Source organism: Mesoplodon densirostris, chromosome 12, assembly GCF_025265405.1.
Source record: "Mesoplodon densirostris isolate mMesDen1 chromosome 12, mMesDen1 primary haplotype, whole genome shotgun sequence".
Taxonomy (NCBI): Eukaryota; Metazoa; Chordata; class Mammalia; order Artiodactyla; family Ziphiidae; genus Mesoplodon; species Mesoplodon densirostris.
The window spans coordinates 5,315,507-5,334,725 of NC_082672.1; positions in this window are offsets into that span (position 1 = coordinate 5,315,507).

Consider the following 19,219-nt stretch of genomic DNA (forward strand, 5'->3'; position numbering starts at 1 on the left):
ACGGGATGCACGGCCCGTGGGTGGGGGGGTTCCTGGCTCCGGCTGGCTGCTATTCCATTCCCAAAGCTCCAGGAACAGAAGGGACCAGATAACGGTGTTCGCTAGGCTGTCTCTTCACACACAGAGCCCTCCCAGCAGCTCCTGGCCCCACTGTGCGCTGTTGCCTACTTCTGTTCTCATCCATCCTTGCCCCTCTCATCCCCATCACCACTTCAGTCCCCACCCTCCTTTGCTTCCTCATATCTACTAAGGTCTAGGGGACCCCAGGAAATCATATATAAAAGAGCTTGAGATTTATTACCATCTTTCGACAGGCTTCTCTCTACCTCTGACCATATTCTCTTTTGATCCTTTTCTTTGCACTTAACGTCCTTTTATATGCGGTCTCTCTAAGCCCTCTCTCTGCAGACTATCATAGCTGACTCTGTGTCTAGCTTCATTTCTGTGCTGTCACTTGCACACAGTTGCAGCATTTGGTTGCAGGGACAGCTGGACATGGTAGCCGGTGCCATGATTCTTATTTTTATTAACTTGCCCTAATGGCTTAGTGCATTTAACAAAACTACTTGAGCACTGGGTGCCACAAAAGCTTCTGAAAAAAATATTGACATAAATCTTTGCATAACATGCCATTCTGAGCATAGGAAATAAAACAGACAATAATTCTACTGCTCCCTTGAAAATTTCAGAGGTTTGGGAACGAACTTATTTCCCAAAAAAGACCCTTCCCGCTGTACGTGCTGCACCTTAGAAACACAACATCCCTAGTGCTGAGATAGAGTCCACTCCTTTCCATGCTAAACCAGGAGTCGGTAAACTTTATCTGTAAAGCCCCAGATGGTAAATATTTGGGGCTTTGTGGGCTGTAAGGTCTCTGTTGCAACTACTCCAGTCTATTGTTGCAGGAGGGGGCAGCGACCACAGCATGTAAACCAATGGGCCTGCCTGCATCCTGATAAAGTTTGTTTACAGAGACAGGCGGTGGTCAGATTTCACCTGCAGGCTGTAGATTGTAGGCCCCAGCTCGAAACCAATCTGCTGTTATAATCAGTGGGAGCCACAGCCTCGAGAGAGCTGCACTTGCCTGAACACCGTGGTCCATAGGTATGGGTAACGCACTCACTTATGTGTTCAGACGAAGTTTCAGTCTCAAGGATAAGACCCTGTTGAAGTTATTGGAGATTAAATTTGAAAAGAATATAAAAAAGGAGCAATGGGGGAAAGACTCAACACAGAGTCTGAGTTGTAGAAATGTCACACACACCACTGTGTCAATAGCCTGCTGAACTTGGATTACAGAAGAGTTCCTTAGATAACCTCAAAAACAGGGCAACTTATAAAGAGATGTAGATATGAAAGCCAGCCCTCGATGATAAAAAGCCAAATAGATGAAAACAAATAAGAGACACCTGGATGCCTGATGACTTTTTTTTTTTTACATTTTTATTGGAGTATAATTGCTTTACAGTGGTGTGTTAGTTTCTGCTTTATAACAAAGTAAATCAGTTATACATATACATATGTTCCCATATCTCTTCCCTCTTGCGTCTCCCTCCCTCCCACCCTCCTACCGTATGCTAACACATATATATGGAATCTAAGAAAGAAAAAAAAAAAAAGCCCTGACGACTGTTAATTCAATTCTCTGGGGCTGCTTCCCCAGGTCACATAACTTTGGAAAGTCATCCTCTCATCAGCCTCCTCATCAGCCTTGTCATCAGTATTTCTAAAAGTTACCCTTCTTTAAAACACTGCTTTCTGCATTTTACGTGTAACATTTGACTAATCTTCACATCATCCTTTTGAGACAGAGATATATGACATTCTCATTCTGCAAACTAGGAAGCTGAGACCCAGTGGTTAGTAACCTGACAGTAGTCACATAACTAGAAAGTTGCAGAGCCCAGTTTCAAATCCAGGCCTCCGCCATCCAAAACCCATTCTCTTAACTAAAAAACTAAAACATTGCCCGTTTCCTTTGCAATACGACACGTGAATGCTGCTCAGAAATGCTCATGACTGAAATCCCTATCACCATCTGGGCCCATCGTGAGCATTTTATTGGTACCGCAAATAACTGTAGATTCAAAAGGACACCAGCAACTTCACCCTTGCCGATCCCCTTCTGCAGAGATGAAGGGTTAACAAGCTCACCCGTGGTGCCCAGAGCGGAAGCATTTAGTGAGTAGCTGGGGAGACCTAGTGCCCTTATGCTTTTAATGCATATGTATGGCGTCACCCTCGCTAGCCTCCTGCATTTGTTTTCGTGTGGGTTTTTTTTTTCTACAAGGAGACTGTGGAAGAAGCCAGCTGGAAGCCACACAGGCTTCAGCCTGGACTGTGTGTCTTCTCGGAAATAGCCCTGGCACAAAACAGAATCTGCTCCTAAGAGATTCAAAGATGGGGTTCTTCATAGACCAGAAGAAATTAAATTAAATTAAATTAAAAATTGCAAGAAGTCTATCCATCACCTGGAATTTACAGTGGGCTAGGTTTCCTCAGTCAAGAAAAGCCATGCTAAGTACCACTGGTCTTTCTTGCAGCCAGTAGTGGTTACGAATGGATCATGGTGGGAAGCAAAGCAGAAACAGACCTTGTTTGTCATAAGGGGGCTTTTATTCTGCTGTGATGCCTTTTAAAACTAGAGGGGCCTGGCTGCATTTCAAAGTGGAATGAATCTCTTATCTGGCTAGACCTACCACACTGGGTGTAACAGACTTTGTTCTCTGAAGTTCCCCAAAGTCCAGAATGATGCTTTAAGGTCATGAGTGAGCTTGGCATTGAATTAAGAGGGCAAACCTGAATAAAAAGGTAGAGTGTTCGCTTCTTACATAGACGATCACTTCTCTACATGACAGCTCTACTTGTGAATGCACCAAACTAAAGAGGAAATGTCACAGAAAAATATTTTTCTGGGCAAGACAAATGGAAGATGTAAAACCAATTCAGAGTGAAACTGCATTCATGAAGCGATGCAGTTAGTCATTCTCATTTCCTCTCAGAAAAATGAGCATAACCAGGCCCACCCGTCTCTCTCTCAGGTTTTCAGTATAAACTACCTCACTGCGTGTGAATTGTTCAACACGATCCAAATATGCAATTTGCAGGGACCTGACTACAAAAATTATTTTCAGAAAAATTTTAGACTCGTGACTTGAAATAGAAAGAGTTATAAGTACAGAATAATTGAAGGTTTGTGGCTGCTTCATTTTAGAAGACTTTGCATTGACTTTCTGTTGTTAATAAGGGGGCAAAGTACCATTTGAGTATCATGAAAAAATATTCTGATAGACCTAAACAACAGAGTTTTTGCATACATTATGAATTTGAGTTTGAAATTATAAATTGTAGCGTCAGGGCAGAGCAGATTTTCTGCTCACCCCTTTATCCAGTACCTAGCACAGTGACTGCCCCTAGTAGAAGTTTAAGAAATATTTTTTTTTAAATAAGTACATGAAAGGAAGTAAAGAAAAAGAGAGAGAGAGGAAGAAGGAAAGAAAGGAGAAGGGAAGAAACTAGTCAGTTTGAAATGATCATATGTTCAAACAATTAACAATTACTATGTCAAACCACATAGTATGTGACACATTAACAATATAATTCTTCTGTCATAGGTATGCTTCATAAGAAAAGACAAGCAGGTATGGGTAGAAAGAATTCCTTTTTTTTTTTTTTTTTTTTTTTTTTGTGGTGTTACGTGGGCCTCTCACTGTTGTGGCCTCTCCCGTTGCGGAGCACAGGCTCTGGACGTGCAGGCTCAGCAGCCATGGCTCACGGGCCCAGCTGCTCCACGGCATGTGGGATCTTCCCAGACCGGGGCACGAACCCGTGTCCCCTGCATCGGCAGGCAGACTCTCAACCACTGCACCACCAGGGAGGCCCTGGTAGAAAGAATTCTTATATTGAAACTTGGTAATTGAGGGCAGAACTGTGCTGTTCTTTACAAAGTATAAATACCAGTATGTTCAGGGATCTGCTGCCCTCCCACCCACAGTCCAGCCCCCAAGCAGAAGAATCATGACATTATGATCTGGTTCTGCCTAATGAGAACAAGAAAAGAACGCTGGAGAACAGTGTATTCACCAAAAATTCTCAAGAAAAGCCACTAATAGATTTCCTAGATGGAGGAAGTTGGAATTCTTCAATAAAAATGTTTTTCTCCTCGTCTATAAGTATCCAGGGTACAATTTTTCTAGGAAAGTCAGAATAAATGCTTGATTCTTTTCATTTATTTACTATTTTTTGAAACAGAGTTTGGTTTACTAGCATCTTCCAATGGTGACCAATTAATTGTTTTGATTTTTGCATCATTACAAACTCATTGATATAAATACATTTATTGTGCATCAGTCCATTGCAGATATCATTAGTACTGATGTTCAAAATATCTAATCTTTTGCTGTTGGGAGCTTCGTCAAGTTACCTCCTTGGTGTTTTGAACATGATAGTGTGGACTTTGATGTTGAAGACCATCTTGTATGTTTTCCCCTTCCCCTACCCCTGACCTGGAATCAGGCTTTTCTCTAAAAATTCATGGCTCCTTTTAGAGGGAAAAGGTATTTAGAGACCACAATCTGGGCTGTAGAGGTGTTCATTATTACTAGATTGCACATTGTTTCCAGGCCTTTTCAGTGAACAGAGCCAAGAGAAAAATAGATTTTTAATATATAAAATCCATCATGCGTCCATAATGATATTTCAAAGCAAATTCAAGACCCCAGGGATTTTGATTTACTCCTTCTTTCTAATTCCTTCTTTTATTTTTTACTACAAACTTTGTTCTCAGTGCACTGGGAATTGGAAATTTTACCATTGTGTAATAATTCACAGTTTTTGATGTCTGATATTAATATTGATGTAACAATTTTCATTTGGTTTTCATTTGCCTGGTTTATCTTTCACAACTTTTATTTTTGAAAATCTCCAAGTTTTTATATTTTGGAATTATCTTTTGTAAATAGTACTTATATTAGGAACTAAAATTTTCTTTTCTTAATTATATTTGTCATATAACTGGTGAGGTTAATCCATTTATAATAAATATGATTACTGATAAATCACAACTGATTTCTACCACCTAATTGCAGGCTTTCTATTTGCCTTATTTTTCCCTCCTCTTACTTTATTTGTAATGAAATTTTTAAATCTCTTTGGCTATTTTTAAATCTTCTATTTGTCTTTGGTATTATGTAGTACTGTCTGTGTTTGGATTTCTTTTCTTTTATCTTTCTTTTCTTGGTGTACAGTTTTCTTCCAGTGTCCGTGGATTTGTATCTTTCATGAGTTCTGAAAAATTATTAGTTATTATCTTTTCAATATTGTCTTTCCTCAGTTCTCTCTATTCCTCCTTCAAACTAATTAAACATGAGTTATCTCTTCTCATTCTATTCTCCATGTTTCTTAATCTCTCTTTCAAATTTCCCTATTCTTTTTATATAGGCTACATCCTAGGTAATTTCTTCAGGTATATTTTCTAGTTCATGAATTGTTTCTTCAGGTATATTTTCTAGTTCATGAATTGTTTCTTCAGGTATAACTAAATTTCTCTTTAACTCATTCATTGAGTCTTTAAAGATTTATATTTTTTATTCCTAAAAGTTCCATATGGTTCGTTTTGTTTTTCATATATGATTGTTCAGTTTTGCAACTTTTATTTTCTGTTCATTGTTATTATATATTTGTTTAATTGATTTTAATTTCACTTGTAGCTATTTTATATTCTGCACATGATAATACCAATATTTTAAAAACTTGAGGTTTTACATAGGACGTTTGTTGGTTTGGCTTATATTTTATGATGGTTTATAGATTTTCTTTGGAGTATTATTTATTCATGAACCCTTATTTTATTTAACTTAACTGGTAGTGATTCCAGGACCTGAACTGGTAATGCTTCCAGCCTAACTTAACCTGTGGCCATTCTAGTTCCTATTAAGAGAACTCCATGTGGGAGTTAGGGGTTTTATTTCCCCAACTTTCACAGTCTCAGGTCTTTTCTCTGCATAGCGGTGGTGATCTGAGCATCTGATCTCAAGTTCATCTCCCAAACATTTGTTTATTATTCACTGCTCTCTCCTATAGTCTTAGATCCCTTTTTCTTTCAGTTTTTTCAATCTTATTTTATCTTATTTATATCCGAATAAAGATTGAGTGCCAGTGAGTTCAGGGTTACATCAAAAGTTAAGGTTATTGTCATATATCCAGGATCTAGTTTTTTACATCAAATGTTTCTTCAAATTATCTATTCTGTTATATTACCAGAAGCAGGAGACCCAATCTGCAAAATGAGAGTTTTTAACATGAAATTAAATTATTGGAAGGATATCAAAAGCTCAGGTTACCCCACTTTGGTTTACACAGAATTATACATATCATTGAAACAATGAACAGAAAAGAAATCATTATGGTAAAAATAAGAGTGGAGTTTCTTTACCAGTCTTTTTTTTTTTTTTTTTTTTTTTTTTTTGTAATTCTCAGAGCTGTCAAGACAGCATGGGATAGAACTGTTTCCTAACCAGGAACATGGTGTTCTACATAGTTACATAAGCAAAAATCTAGAAATAAGCATTAAACTTAAAACACCCTTAAGTTTAGAAAACATTTTAAATAAAATCTACACTAATATTACTGATATTAAATAATAATTATTGCTATTAGGGTTTATAAAGTGCTTTTGTATCAGCATCTCACTTGATCATCATGACTTTCTGAAGGAGTGAACACTTCTTCTCCTCAGCTTTTATTGATGGAAAATTGAGAGCCCATGAGATCACGTGAACCACTGAAGGTCACACAGTGACAGAGTTGGGACAAGAAGCCAAGAGTACTGACTCCATTCCCTGGGTTCTTTCCACTACATTGTCTTGAAGAAGATTTTTTTAATGTTAATTGAATTAACCTAGATGGCAAAGATTCTCCTGTCCTCTGGAAACTTAGAGTTGTAAAAGTGGCCATCAAAAAAAAAGGTAACAAAATGATAAAATATATATATAATTACCTACACGGCAATGAAACTTGCAAACCAAACTTGACAAGAACAGAAATCATAGGTGGATGTGGCCATCACTTTTTATTAATATTCTAACCAAAAGCAAAGCAATGAAACTGGGCAGGATAAGGTTCATGCAAGTACAATATTAAAACGTTTATAAATCGGCAGAAGCTGACATCATCCTTAGCTTTCGAGCTCCATTTCAAAGGCTATATTAGTAATTATGGTGAGAAGCTAATAGAAAACACACCTACAAGAAAGCTACAGTCAGTATGACTAAGATTGGAAGGTCCTAAATCCTAAATCATGTATGTCCTCGGACGACTCTATTTGATTCTGTGATCATTGTTTCTTCTACCATCCCAAATCCTAGAGGAATCTGAGGGCTCTGCTATGCACCCTCTGGTTGCCTCTGAGAAAATAACACTTAGCTGGGCCCAGAGCCTACTCTCTTATTGTCCCACTCATCACCAAGGACTAGATAAGATTCCCCCGTGAGGCTCCCCCTGGTACTATCTGGAATCTCTAAATAGCTCTGAGCCTCAGGAAACCAATCTATGTCACAGTGTGCCAAATGCTGGAAATCCAACAACGTTCACCCTGGACTCTGGCCCATGATCAATAGACAAGTACCATCTTAATGCCATTTAAAAATTTAAAAACTGATGGCTAGTTCCACTGGGGGAGGCTAAAGTGACCAGTGTTGAAACACAATACAGCATAAGGATCTACTGTTCAGCCCTAGTCAGGGGCAATCAGTATTTACCTTAGTAAAGGCACCTAGTTTACATATTAGGTTCAGAGCTTGCTGGGCCCCTGGGAGAATTGTCTGACACCACTGACCTGACAACTTCCACTTGAAGAATATCATCCTCAGATACAAGTGGTAGAAAAACAGACTTCCCAGGTTACAGTGTGAGTCAGAGGAACCACTGGACCAGAACTTAACTGGTAAACAATGGCACCTACTTCAGAGAAGCTTAGAGACTAAGAAAAGAATGTTTACAATCTGCTCGTCCCATCTTGTAGCCATTCTAAGTTATTTTCTATGCTACCGTTTAGATCCCTAGGACCCCTGAATTGTTAAAGGCATTTTCACTACAAACTCATGGAAATATATTGAATAAGTTTTGCTAAATGTTACTGTATATATAGCAGTGGGCATACTACATGAAAACCATTCAAGAAATATACTGAAACATTGAAAAAATAGAAAAGTACGCACTTATGGGTTCATACACTTGTGGTTTACAAATTTAGTATCAATAAAGAAAGGTTTAAAATTGAGACGTCAGCTGTCCAGAAACTCATGCGTGTCTATAACAACCACACAGGCCCAGTGGGCTTCCACTCTGGATCGTCTGAGCAATGGCAGAGCTAAACGTGGTGGAAGTGCAATGCTGCACAGATACACCCAGCTACCATGTGCAAATCTGCAATTGTTCCAAGAATCGTCCCTAAAGTCACGTATATTTATTTCACGTATAAATTAGGGACTGGATTTCCATAATTTGGCCCAGTGCCCCTGCAAATTGCTGCTTCTTTGTCATTAGTAATGTCACAGCTGTTCTTGTCAGAAGGAGGACAAAGAACAGAAAGACAATCCATTTCGGCTTCATCCCTTGCTCTTCCTCTTAAAAAGGAAAGAAGAAAAAGGAGCCTGTTGCTCTTTGTACGTTTGTTCACATGCTCTTGTCCGTACATGATACGCTCTCACATCAGCCCGGTTCTTGACACCACGCAGACACACAGAATGATCTAAACCAAGGGTCTGCTCACACCCTCTGATGGAGAAAGACCTGGCTGTTTACCCCTTGCAGTGATGCACTTACGGCAAGCTGGTAAAGTGCCTAGTACAATTTTCTAGCCTGAGCTAAACAGGGAGAAGCAGAGTGGATCACAGGCTCTTAATGGCTGTACACAAACAAGTCTGTTAGGAACGAAGTGCAGTTGCTTTGACCAAACCTTTCCAGATCTGCACTTTGGTGCAAGATTTCGTCTTTTCTTCCATCTCTCTTATGCTCTTTGCCTTGCTCCCTCCAGAGTGCCTGTTCTGGCCCTACTTCCTTAAGGAACTCCTGGCTGATGAGAGAGACTTCAGAACTCCTTGAACAACTAAACAATTGTATCCCACCCTTCCTGAAGCCAACGAGGATGTTTGCAAAAACCCAAACAGCCTGGGGAGGTGTCAGGAAGCGAACCAAGGAAGGCATGCTGTTTATAGGCCAGAAACATTGCAGAGATTTTATTCTGGTTTGCTTGTTTGGATTGTGAACGGAATTCAGCCCCTCCCAGGGAAACGCTGACAGTCTACAGGCTATCATTCAGACAGACTCCCTCCTTCATGTCTGGCCGCAAGCCTCAGGGGGCCCAAGAAAGAAGACAAATGATGAAAGGATGGCAGAAATCATTTCTTACCCTAGTATAGGGTAAAACAAGGAAAAACTTAGAATAGACTTCACAAACTGTCTAACAAACTGGGACTTGCCAAATGCTTTGCCTACTCAGATACTGGAGACTTCCTTATTTTGGAAATGTCATAAAGCTTTCATTGCCAGAAAACAAGGAAATATGCTATAGAAAACAATGCAGGCAGCATTTGGTAGCATATGAGAGACAGAGAAGCCCAAGAAATAGTCAAAGAACGTTGAAGCTTTCTTGATGAAAGAGCAGATGAAAGAGTTATATTCCCATTGTGGGATAAAACAGAGAAGTGCATTATGGAGATGAGACACTGGATTTTAGAAATTTTAGAGCTAAGTGATGCCTTAAATGTCATCTAAGAGAACTTTCAGGCTTTCAATATTAATCATGCACTGGAGACAGATGACCCCGTTTAAGCAAACCAATACTCCAAGTGTTAGACTGAATGACACTGAGGAACTCAGAAGTCAGGAGAAAAGGTCCCTGTTCCCTATGCCCAGATAGTAACTGAGGTTGTCGACAGAGGGAGACCCACCAGGTATCAGGTGGAAAGAAGGAGGAGGCTGGAGCTATAGAGTCATGGAGTAGGGGAAGCCAACTAGGATAAATCTTATGAAGAATCATGGAAGGTGAGTATTATTTCTGGAGTCCTTTACTTTCCCTCAAGCTAGTTATTATAAGATCATTACAAAAATAACAGTAAACCCCCCACAACTGGACTTTCAATGTTATTAAATGACTGTAAGAATTTGGTCTGAAGAAATCATCATCTTAAATGGCCAAGAGTTCAAACCGTTCCTTCCGGGGTCCAAGAATAACCAAAGATGTGCAGTCAGCTATGCCCTCAGCTGGGTTCACCCATGCCTTCTGCTTGGTGGGAGAGCTGAACTTCTCCTTACTTTCCTACTTCCTAGTCACATGCTCCAGCCACCTTTCATCCCAGCCACTTTCACCACATTACAAGAGCGTGCTGAACTCTAAAACTGAAGATCTTCCCGTGCACATGAGATTATCAGATCAGGAGAAAGAGAACTACATTATTATCCACACCTCGGCCTTCATTCTAGTCCCAACCTGCTGAAAGAGGAATAAAGGAAGCCATGTTCCCACTCAACCTTGGCTATCACACCTGGGACCCTCTGCTTTTCATAAACACTTGAGCTCCCAGGGTTCTAGTTTTTGCTTTCAAAGAGGAAAGTAGGAGAAGGAAATATCCAACCCAAAATAGCTGATATCACTGTGAAATAGTGCTCTATAGGAATAAAATAGCTTGGGGATTCTTTAAAAATATCCATTAGGTTCTTACAAAGATGATGTCAAACAATCCTTGGACATATTATTACGTAGATATGCTGTAGACTAAAACATTTCCCCCTTACACACTCTACTGGTTCCCCTTCCTCAAATTGGGTTCAGAGAATGGTGTTTTTTCTCCTGTAAGCACTATTAGTTTCTCTCTCAAGTCATGTTTACAAAAGTCAACTCAGAAAAAAAAAATATTCATCACAGGTTCAACTTCCTGAGTTGACTTCATGAACTAGCAATATGTCATTGGCTCATCACTAAGTCATAATCAAAATGAACAATGAGCTTCACTTTCCACAGTTTCCTAAGATAGCACACAGCACATCGACAGTGATTTTCAATTCCGTAGGATGTGACTTAAGTTCAGACCAGTGGTATTCAACTTCCGCAGAGCCTTTTGTAATAAAAACAATGAATATCCTTGCAGATCTAAATGTTCAGACATCAATAAGTTGACAAAGTATATTTGTACCTTACAGTTTTTATGGGCTAAATGGTATTCTCCCAAAATTCATACGTTGAAGCCCTAACCCCCAGTTATTCAGAATGGAGATGGAGTCTTTAAAGAGGTGATTAAGTTAATATAAGGCCTTTAAGGTGAGCACTCATCTAATATGACTGCTGTTCTTATAAAAAGAGGCAATTAAGATACAGACAGAGAGAGACAGCAGACACTGTTCACAGAGGGATGAGCATGTGGAAAGGCAGCAAGAGGACGGCCAAGGGGAGAGGCCTCAGAGGAAACCAATCCTGCTGGCACCTTGATCTTGGACTTCCAGCCTCCAGAACTGTGAGAAAATAAATGTCTGTTGTTTTAGCCACCCAATCTGTGGTCTTTTGTTATGACAGCTGGAACAAACTAATACACTAGTCATCTCGTGTACGTAAGAAGAATGTTTGGAAATTTTCAGATTCCATCAATCAACTTCAATGGGATGGCTGGACCACACTGATTTTATTTTGCCAGATTGTTTCATGTTGATCCTTAAGGGAACACAGACCTCCCAACTAAGTGACTTCCAACTAAGTGGCCTGGAAATATAGAAAAGGGTTGTTAACTGGACTTCTCAAGGAAAGTGGAGGCCGGAAGCTAGTTTACCCCCTCAACTCAAATTAAAATTGAAATGAGAGAAATTGATCCCCGAGCACTTCATTCCTCTTTCCCCTTTGTCTCTTTTCCTTTCTTCCTCCATGATCTTATCTGTAAAAGGAACGTTATAAACCCTATAATAAGCTATCATAAGAATGGGTGAATTAATATACTTGCATGTTTCTCAAATGACAGAGGATAATAAAATACAGTGGCCTGGGCTTCAAGAGGAGAGGGAGGAAGTAAAGGAGGAAGAAGAGAGTTAATATTTACAGATATCTTACTACGTGCCAAATACTGTCCTGAGTCCTCGACATGGATTGACTGTCTCATTAAAATCTCATAATAATCCTGTGGAGTGGGTGGTATTATTAATTTTACTTTACAAATGCATTTACTAGTATTCAGAAAGTAAACATGAATATTTACTACTATTCCTAATTTGCTGCCCAATTCACACTGCTAGCAAACAAAAAAATCTGGGGGTAAGGGGACTCACAGACCCAAGTTCTAAACTACCATGGTCTGTCCAAAGTTTGAGTTTTCTTATTCTAGCTAATAAAGTCATGCTAATTTTGCATAGTAATTTGATACTTGTGTCCATATACAACAGAGAGAGAAGTTATTGATGTATGTGAGGATGTGTAGCCTTTTTCTTTTTCAATTGGATAGGCAAATGACAGCTGGCAGAAGAAAAGGACTTTTTAAAAAAACAAGGAAGGCAGAGGAAAAGAGTTTCCATCCACTGCAGTGAAGCACTGCATTGGCAAGTATCAGATGGTACAGAATTTTGAGGGACTGAAGATGAAAAACAAAGAGAGACAAGAGTTCCAGGAAGCAGTTGCTCCACATGGAGGATATTAACAGTGGCAGAAATGGCAGAAATAAATTTGAGTTTATTTCCTGTACATTGAGAATCTACTCTGTACCTACCCCTCTCCCTGATATTACCCCTCTCCCAGATATTTTCTTGATAAGTAAAGTTAAATACTTGAATTACTTTAAGGTTTTTTTTTTATTTCATCTGATAACGAGAATACATTGGCCACATAGTTCCCAGTTATGCTTGGGTAATATTTTCCACATTATTTTCTAGGCTTGACATTCGAAAGCCAAGTTGGAGTCTGTTGCTATAATTTTTTTCCATTTGTTACCCTATACCTGACCAAGAGTATGTTTTGACTCACAAGATTTACCAGCACAAGATTATTGGAAGAATGATGGAAAGGAGCAGAAGTGGATGAATCCAAAGAATGCTGATCCTCAGAAAACATCTGAACATTGCAAGGATAGTCTATCAATCAGCAGAGCTTAGGTTATACCTTGCAGCAAATGGCACCAAATTTTCAGTGCCCAAGAAAACCTTAATCTTTACTCACACAAAGTCTGATGGATTCTGATGGAGGATGACTCTCCTACAAGAAGTGGCACAGAATCCAGATTTCTTCAATCTGTGGCCCACGCGTTACAACACAAGCCTTCAGGGTCTCTCAAGCCAGGGGGAGAAAACATGGCGAGTCACACACTGGTTCTACCACCCAACTTCCAAGGGGCTGAAGGTAGTCTTCCTGCTTCTGAAAAGGGGAAGAAAACTGGAATTATTGTTGGAAACTAGTCATGTCTACCACAGATGTGGCAGAGACCACAGAAAGATTAGTTTTTCAATTTGAAGGAAAATATGCTGAATAGGACTCAATGTTTCACGCGCTGTAACAGATGTATGTGGTAGAACGTAAGTTGACTTAACAAGGAGTCTGAACCCTTCCTCGCAATGCTGCAAGCCAGTGTTATTCTCCACAAGCACCCAAGTGGCAGTGATGTCAAACACTCTTGGACTCACTCGAGGCCCTGAAAGATCCACCTACCAGGTGCCTCGGGAGTGGGGTAGCTGCTTCAGGACTTGACATCAAGCCAGTTCTGAAGCTGACTCAATAGGCTGATTTCTACTTTAAGCTTGAGAAAATCACAGAATGTGCCAGGACATGGCCCAGAGACAAAGGGAGTTTTGAGTCACAGTTGGAGCTTGCCACTGGAAAGGTAGAGGCATGTAAGGTCCTAGAAGCTGAGAAATGCTGCTGCCTGAGGGAGCTGATAAACTCTTATTTAGGCTCATCCGTGGACTCAAAGCACAAAACCTGACTCACTCTGTGAGAGCAGATAAATTAGGTTTCAGGGAGTGAGAGCAGGTAAAGCACAGAGGGGCACAGCTGCCCACGTGGAGAATATTGGGAGTGACCAGAGGTGGGGAGAGAGGATCTGTTTTTATCTTTATGGTGAAATAGGATTGTGTTTCTCCATTTGCTGTTTCCTTGAGATACTGCGGAAGCATCCTGATTATTTTCTTTGCTCTTTTAGACTTGATTTGACTTTTCTTTTTAAATTTATCTTATTGAAGTATGGTTGGTTTACAATGTTGTGTTAATTCCTGCTGTACAGCAAAGTATTCAGTTACACACACACACACACACACATACACACACACACATATTATATATATATATATTCTTTTTCATTTTTTTTCCATCAAGGTTTATTATACGATATTGAATACAGTTCCCTGTGTTATACAGTAGCACTTGTTGTTTATCTGATTTTGATTGACCAAGCAGACACTGAGCCATGGGGGGCCATGGGGGGCCCTGGGGCCCTTGTATAGCTGGTGGTGCACACACTTTCTTGTCTTCAAGGAATTATCAGCACTTATAATTACCACCTTCATAAGACATATTGTATTAGTCAGCTCAGGCTACCATAAGAATTCCATAGACTGGGCAGTTTAAGCAACAAGCACTTATTTCTCACAGTTCTGAGGTTGAAAGTCGAAGATCTGGGTGCCAGCAAGGTTGGGTCCTGGTGAGCAGCCCTTCCTGGCTTGAAGAGCCAACTCCTCGTTGTGTCCTCACATGGCAGAGAGCGAGAAGACAAGCTCTCCGGCCTCTTCTTACTTACAAGGATGCTAATCCCATTGCCCCTGTGGCCTCATCTAAAGCTAATCACCTCCCAAAGCCCGAGTCTTCAAAGACATCACATGAGGAAGTGGGGCTTCAACGTCTGAACTTGGGAGGCACACAGTTCAGTCCACTGCACATGTCGTGTTCATCCCATGGCTTCGGGGATGCCCAGCCTGCTGGTGGCACCATGGAGAAGCATGGTCTGGCCTCCCTCCATACCAGGAGACTTTTAATCCTATACGCTTAGGTCTCATTTTCATAAAATGTCTATATTCATCTAAAAACTTGCTCAAGTTAAAAGTGAAAACCTGTTTTGCTTTTGCTCTTGTTTCCCACAAGTTAATCTAATTCTTCAGTTCTTTAAATTCTTGTAATGGAATCAAATGCCCACCTAAAAATATTTTTATCCCTCGAACAAATACATATCATACAAGGCTTTGTGCCACGTGCTCTTCTGGAGTCTGAGGACTCAAGACTTCCTGAGAATAATGGCCCTGTTCTTGTGGGGCTCTCATTCTAGCAGACAGAATGGCTGAAAAGCTGGCAAAGACAGGAGTGACTGTGATAGGTAACCAGGGGAAGATAAAGATTGATGCTCCATGTAGCAAAGAACAGTGGGGAGGCTGTTCCCTTACATATGTAAGGCAAAGAAGGCCCCTCAGCAGAAGGGGCATTTCACATATGACCAGAAGGGCTGCGGCCACCCTCAGCTCTCAGAAGGGCTGAAAGCTGGGGGAGGAGCATCCGAGGTGGAGCTAGCAAGTTCAAGGCCCTGAGGTCAGGAGGGAATAGCATGGGCCAGCAGCAGAGAGCAGGGGGCCGATGTCATAGTGTTGCTAAGGAATTGGAGTCTTCCTCCAAACGCCTTGATAGAGGGAGCATTTCAAGAAAACTAAACCAAATACACAACCTCAAAGAGGTAACTTTCTTGCAGTTATTTTAGTGTGTATTTATAGAACATGTTGGAAAAGAGGGGAATTTACATGATAACTCCTTTCAAATACATAAAGAGTTGAGAAACTGGTGCCTGGCTCAATGCACAGGTGTTGGACTGTGGGGTAATTAACAAAGAGTAATTGACAGCAGTTACCAAAGTTGCCATCCGTCTTAGCTCCTATGATCGGTGGTCTTGATCTCTAGCCTAAATGCGTCTTGTTCTGTTTCTTTGCATGAGTCACTGAACCTCTGGAATATACTTTTAGAAATATGCGAAATGAAAGTAAATTTTTACCTGGGAGCACGTTGGTTTTTTTTCCTTCAATCAATCATTTATGTAACAAATATTTATGCAGCACGTACCATGTGCCAAGCCCTAGACTTGGCACATGGTATTACCCTCAGGATGTAATAGTGAGCAGAACACGTAAGGGTCTGACAGTCAAGTTCAGAGTCTGTAAGGAGAGACTCCACTCCAAGAAACAGAAGTGAATGATTGCACACAGACATAGTAAACAAACTTATGGTTACCGGAGTTGGGGGGTGGATAAATTGGGAGATTGGGATTGACATATACATACTACTATATATAACAGATAACCGACAAGGACCTACCTACAAGCACAGGGAACTCTACTCAGTACGCTGTAACAACCTATATGGGAAAAGAATCTAAAAAAGAGTAGATATATGTATATGTATACGTATAACTGATTCACTTTGCTGTACACTTGAAACTAACACAACATTGAAAATCAACTTTACTCCAATAAAAATTTTAAAACAATAAAAAAAAGAGAAGCAAATGACTGCAGGAAACTTCAGGGAACTGGCAAAAACAAGGAGTGCCACTGCGGAGAGAGACCCTCAGCTTGAAAGAGCGGAGATGTGTTGTCTAAAGAGCCGACATCTTCACTGACCTAATAGAGGGGGGACAAGGGGGAAACTAGGAAAAGAGAAGAGAGTAACTTAGGCAGGAAATAGCCAAGTCAGCCCCGGAATTCATGTAGAAGGAGCCTAGAGGTGGCAAATGCCCCGGGATCTCACTCCCCATCTGTTAGGGGCTGAATTTTCCCCCTTCCCGCCCCCCAGACTCATATGCTGGAGTCCTAGACCCCAGAATGTGGCCATATTTGGAGACAGGGGCTCTAAAGGGGTGATTAAGTTAAATGAGGCCGTTAGGATGGGCCCCAGTCCCATGTGGCTGAGTCCCGCTCAGAGGGAGCTGGGCACAGAGGGAAGCCTCTCTGAGGACACAGGGAGAGGGTGGCCATCCACAAGCTGAGGGGAGAAGCCACAGAAGGAACCCACCCTGCTGACACCTACCGACACGTTGCTCTCAGACCTCTGGCCTCCAGAGCTGTGAGGAATCAGGTGGCTGTTGTCTAAGCCCCCAGTTGGTGGTACTTCATTACAACAGTCCTAGCTAGCGAACACTCCTTCTAATTCTGCATTTCAGAAAAACTCAGAGGAACGGGCTCCACTTCCTTGCTTCAAGCTCTTTCCTCAGCTCACTCCAAGCATCGTCCAGCCTTCACTTCTCTGCATACTTCAGCATCATCTGACAAGGCCGTCATCTTTTTCTTGGCGTGCGTTTCCCCCAGCTTCCATTTTCTCCCCTTTCCTGGTCTTCCCCCTGCCTTCCTGGCCTTGATTTCTCTTGGGTCTTCCCATTCTATGGATTTCATGGGGGGGGCGTCCCCAAAGCTCAGCCCCCCGCGCCCCTCTGCGCACCTTTCACTCCCACCCTGTGGTAGGTGGGAGTCCCTGAATGTTACTGTTAGAACACCGGGAGCCCATAAAGGATTTTAAGGACTGGACAGAGATGATCCAAGGCACATTGTAAAGAGACCACTACTCATGTAGCACATAGAATAAAAGTCAATGTTAGGGTGGACTTCGAGGACCATAGTAAGAGTTAGACATGCGTGGTGGCAACAACGATGGATAGAAGGAGATGAAAGTGACACATCCACACAGGGTGGTTCAATGTATTTAGAAGGTGAAATCCTCAAGACTCAGGAGGAAGGGAGGAAGGGAAAGATGTCTTAATTGTGAGGTTTCTGGGGACCAGATAGTGGTTCCTTTTACCAAAGCAGAAAATCCAGGAGGAAGAAGGAGTCTGGGGGTAGAGCACAGGTTCAGTTTGGAACGTGACGCAGTCCCCTTAAGATATGCGAGTGGAAATGTCATGTGGGCCACTAGACGACATGCCTCTGGAATTCATAGACACTGCTGATTCAGAAATTTAAATTTAAGGGTCACCATCATACAAATGGTGCTTCGAGTTGGCAAGAGTCCTGAGCAGGGATAAGATCTCCCTGCAAGAGTGGAGCACGAGGGAAAGGAGACCTCAGAGAAAAACCTGTGAGGCAGCATGAGATGCAGAAGTTGGGTAGAGGAGGATGAACTAGAAACACAAACTGAAAAGAGCCAGAGGCATGGGGGAAGTATTATAGAAGCATCTGGTGTCAAGGGAGCCAATGGGAAGAATGGAAGGACAAGACCGGTCCCATCAAATGCTGCTAAGGGAATGCTATAACTGGGCAAAGGACTTGAATAGACGCTTCTCCAAAGAAGATGTACAAGTAACCATGAAGCACATGAAAAGATGCTCAATATCATAACCATTAAGGAAATGCAAATAAAAGCCACAATGAGATACCACCTCCCACCCATTAGGATGGCTGCTATATATATATGTAGTATATATATATATATATAACAGAAAATAAAAAGTGTTGGCAAAGATGTAGAGAAATTGGAACCCTTCCACACCGTCAGTAGGAATGTAAAAAGGTGACGCCTCTATGGAGAACAGTATGGAGGTTCCTTAACAAATGAAAAATAAAATTACCATATGATCCAAAATTCTACTTCTGAGCATACACCCCAAAGAATTAAAAGTAGGGTCTTGAAAAGGTGTTTGTGCATCCTATTCATAGAAGCAGTATTTGCAATAGCAAAAGGGTAGAAGCAGTCCAAGCATACATCAGAGGATGAATGGATAAATGAAATATGGTATATACCTACTATGGAATATTATTCGTCCTTAAAGAGGAAGGAAATTCTAACACATGCTGCAAGGTGGTGAACTTTGAGGACACAATGCTAAACAAAATAAGCTGGGCCACAAGAAGACAAAGACTGTAAGATTCCATTTATATGAGGGACCTTGGGTAGTCAAATTCTGAGAGACACAAAGCAGGATGGCGGTTGCCAGGGGCTGGAGGGAGGCGGAAATGGGTACAGTACAGAGTTTCACTAACCTGGGAGCAGCAGATTGAGCTGGAGAGAGGGACGCGTATACTAGTGATGTCGCAAGGACACCGTGTCATCGAGTGGTCATGATGAAGTGGGGGAGGAGTCGCTGGAACTATGACAGCCAAAATGCCAGCGTCCAGGCCATCGAGTGTACCCTGGGAGCACCCAGGCATACGACAGAAGCAGGGTGGAGAAGAAGACAGCAAACCAAGGGACAGAGTCTTCAATGGTCAAGAAAAAGAAGGGATGCTTTTAAAG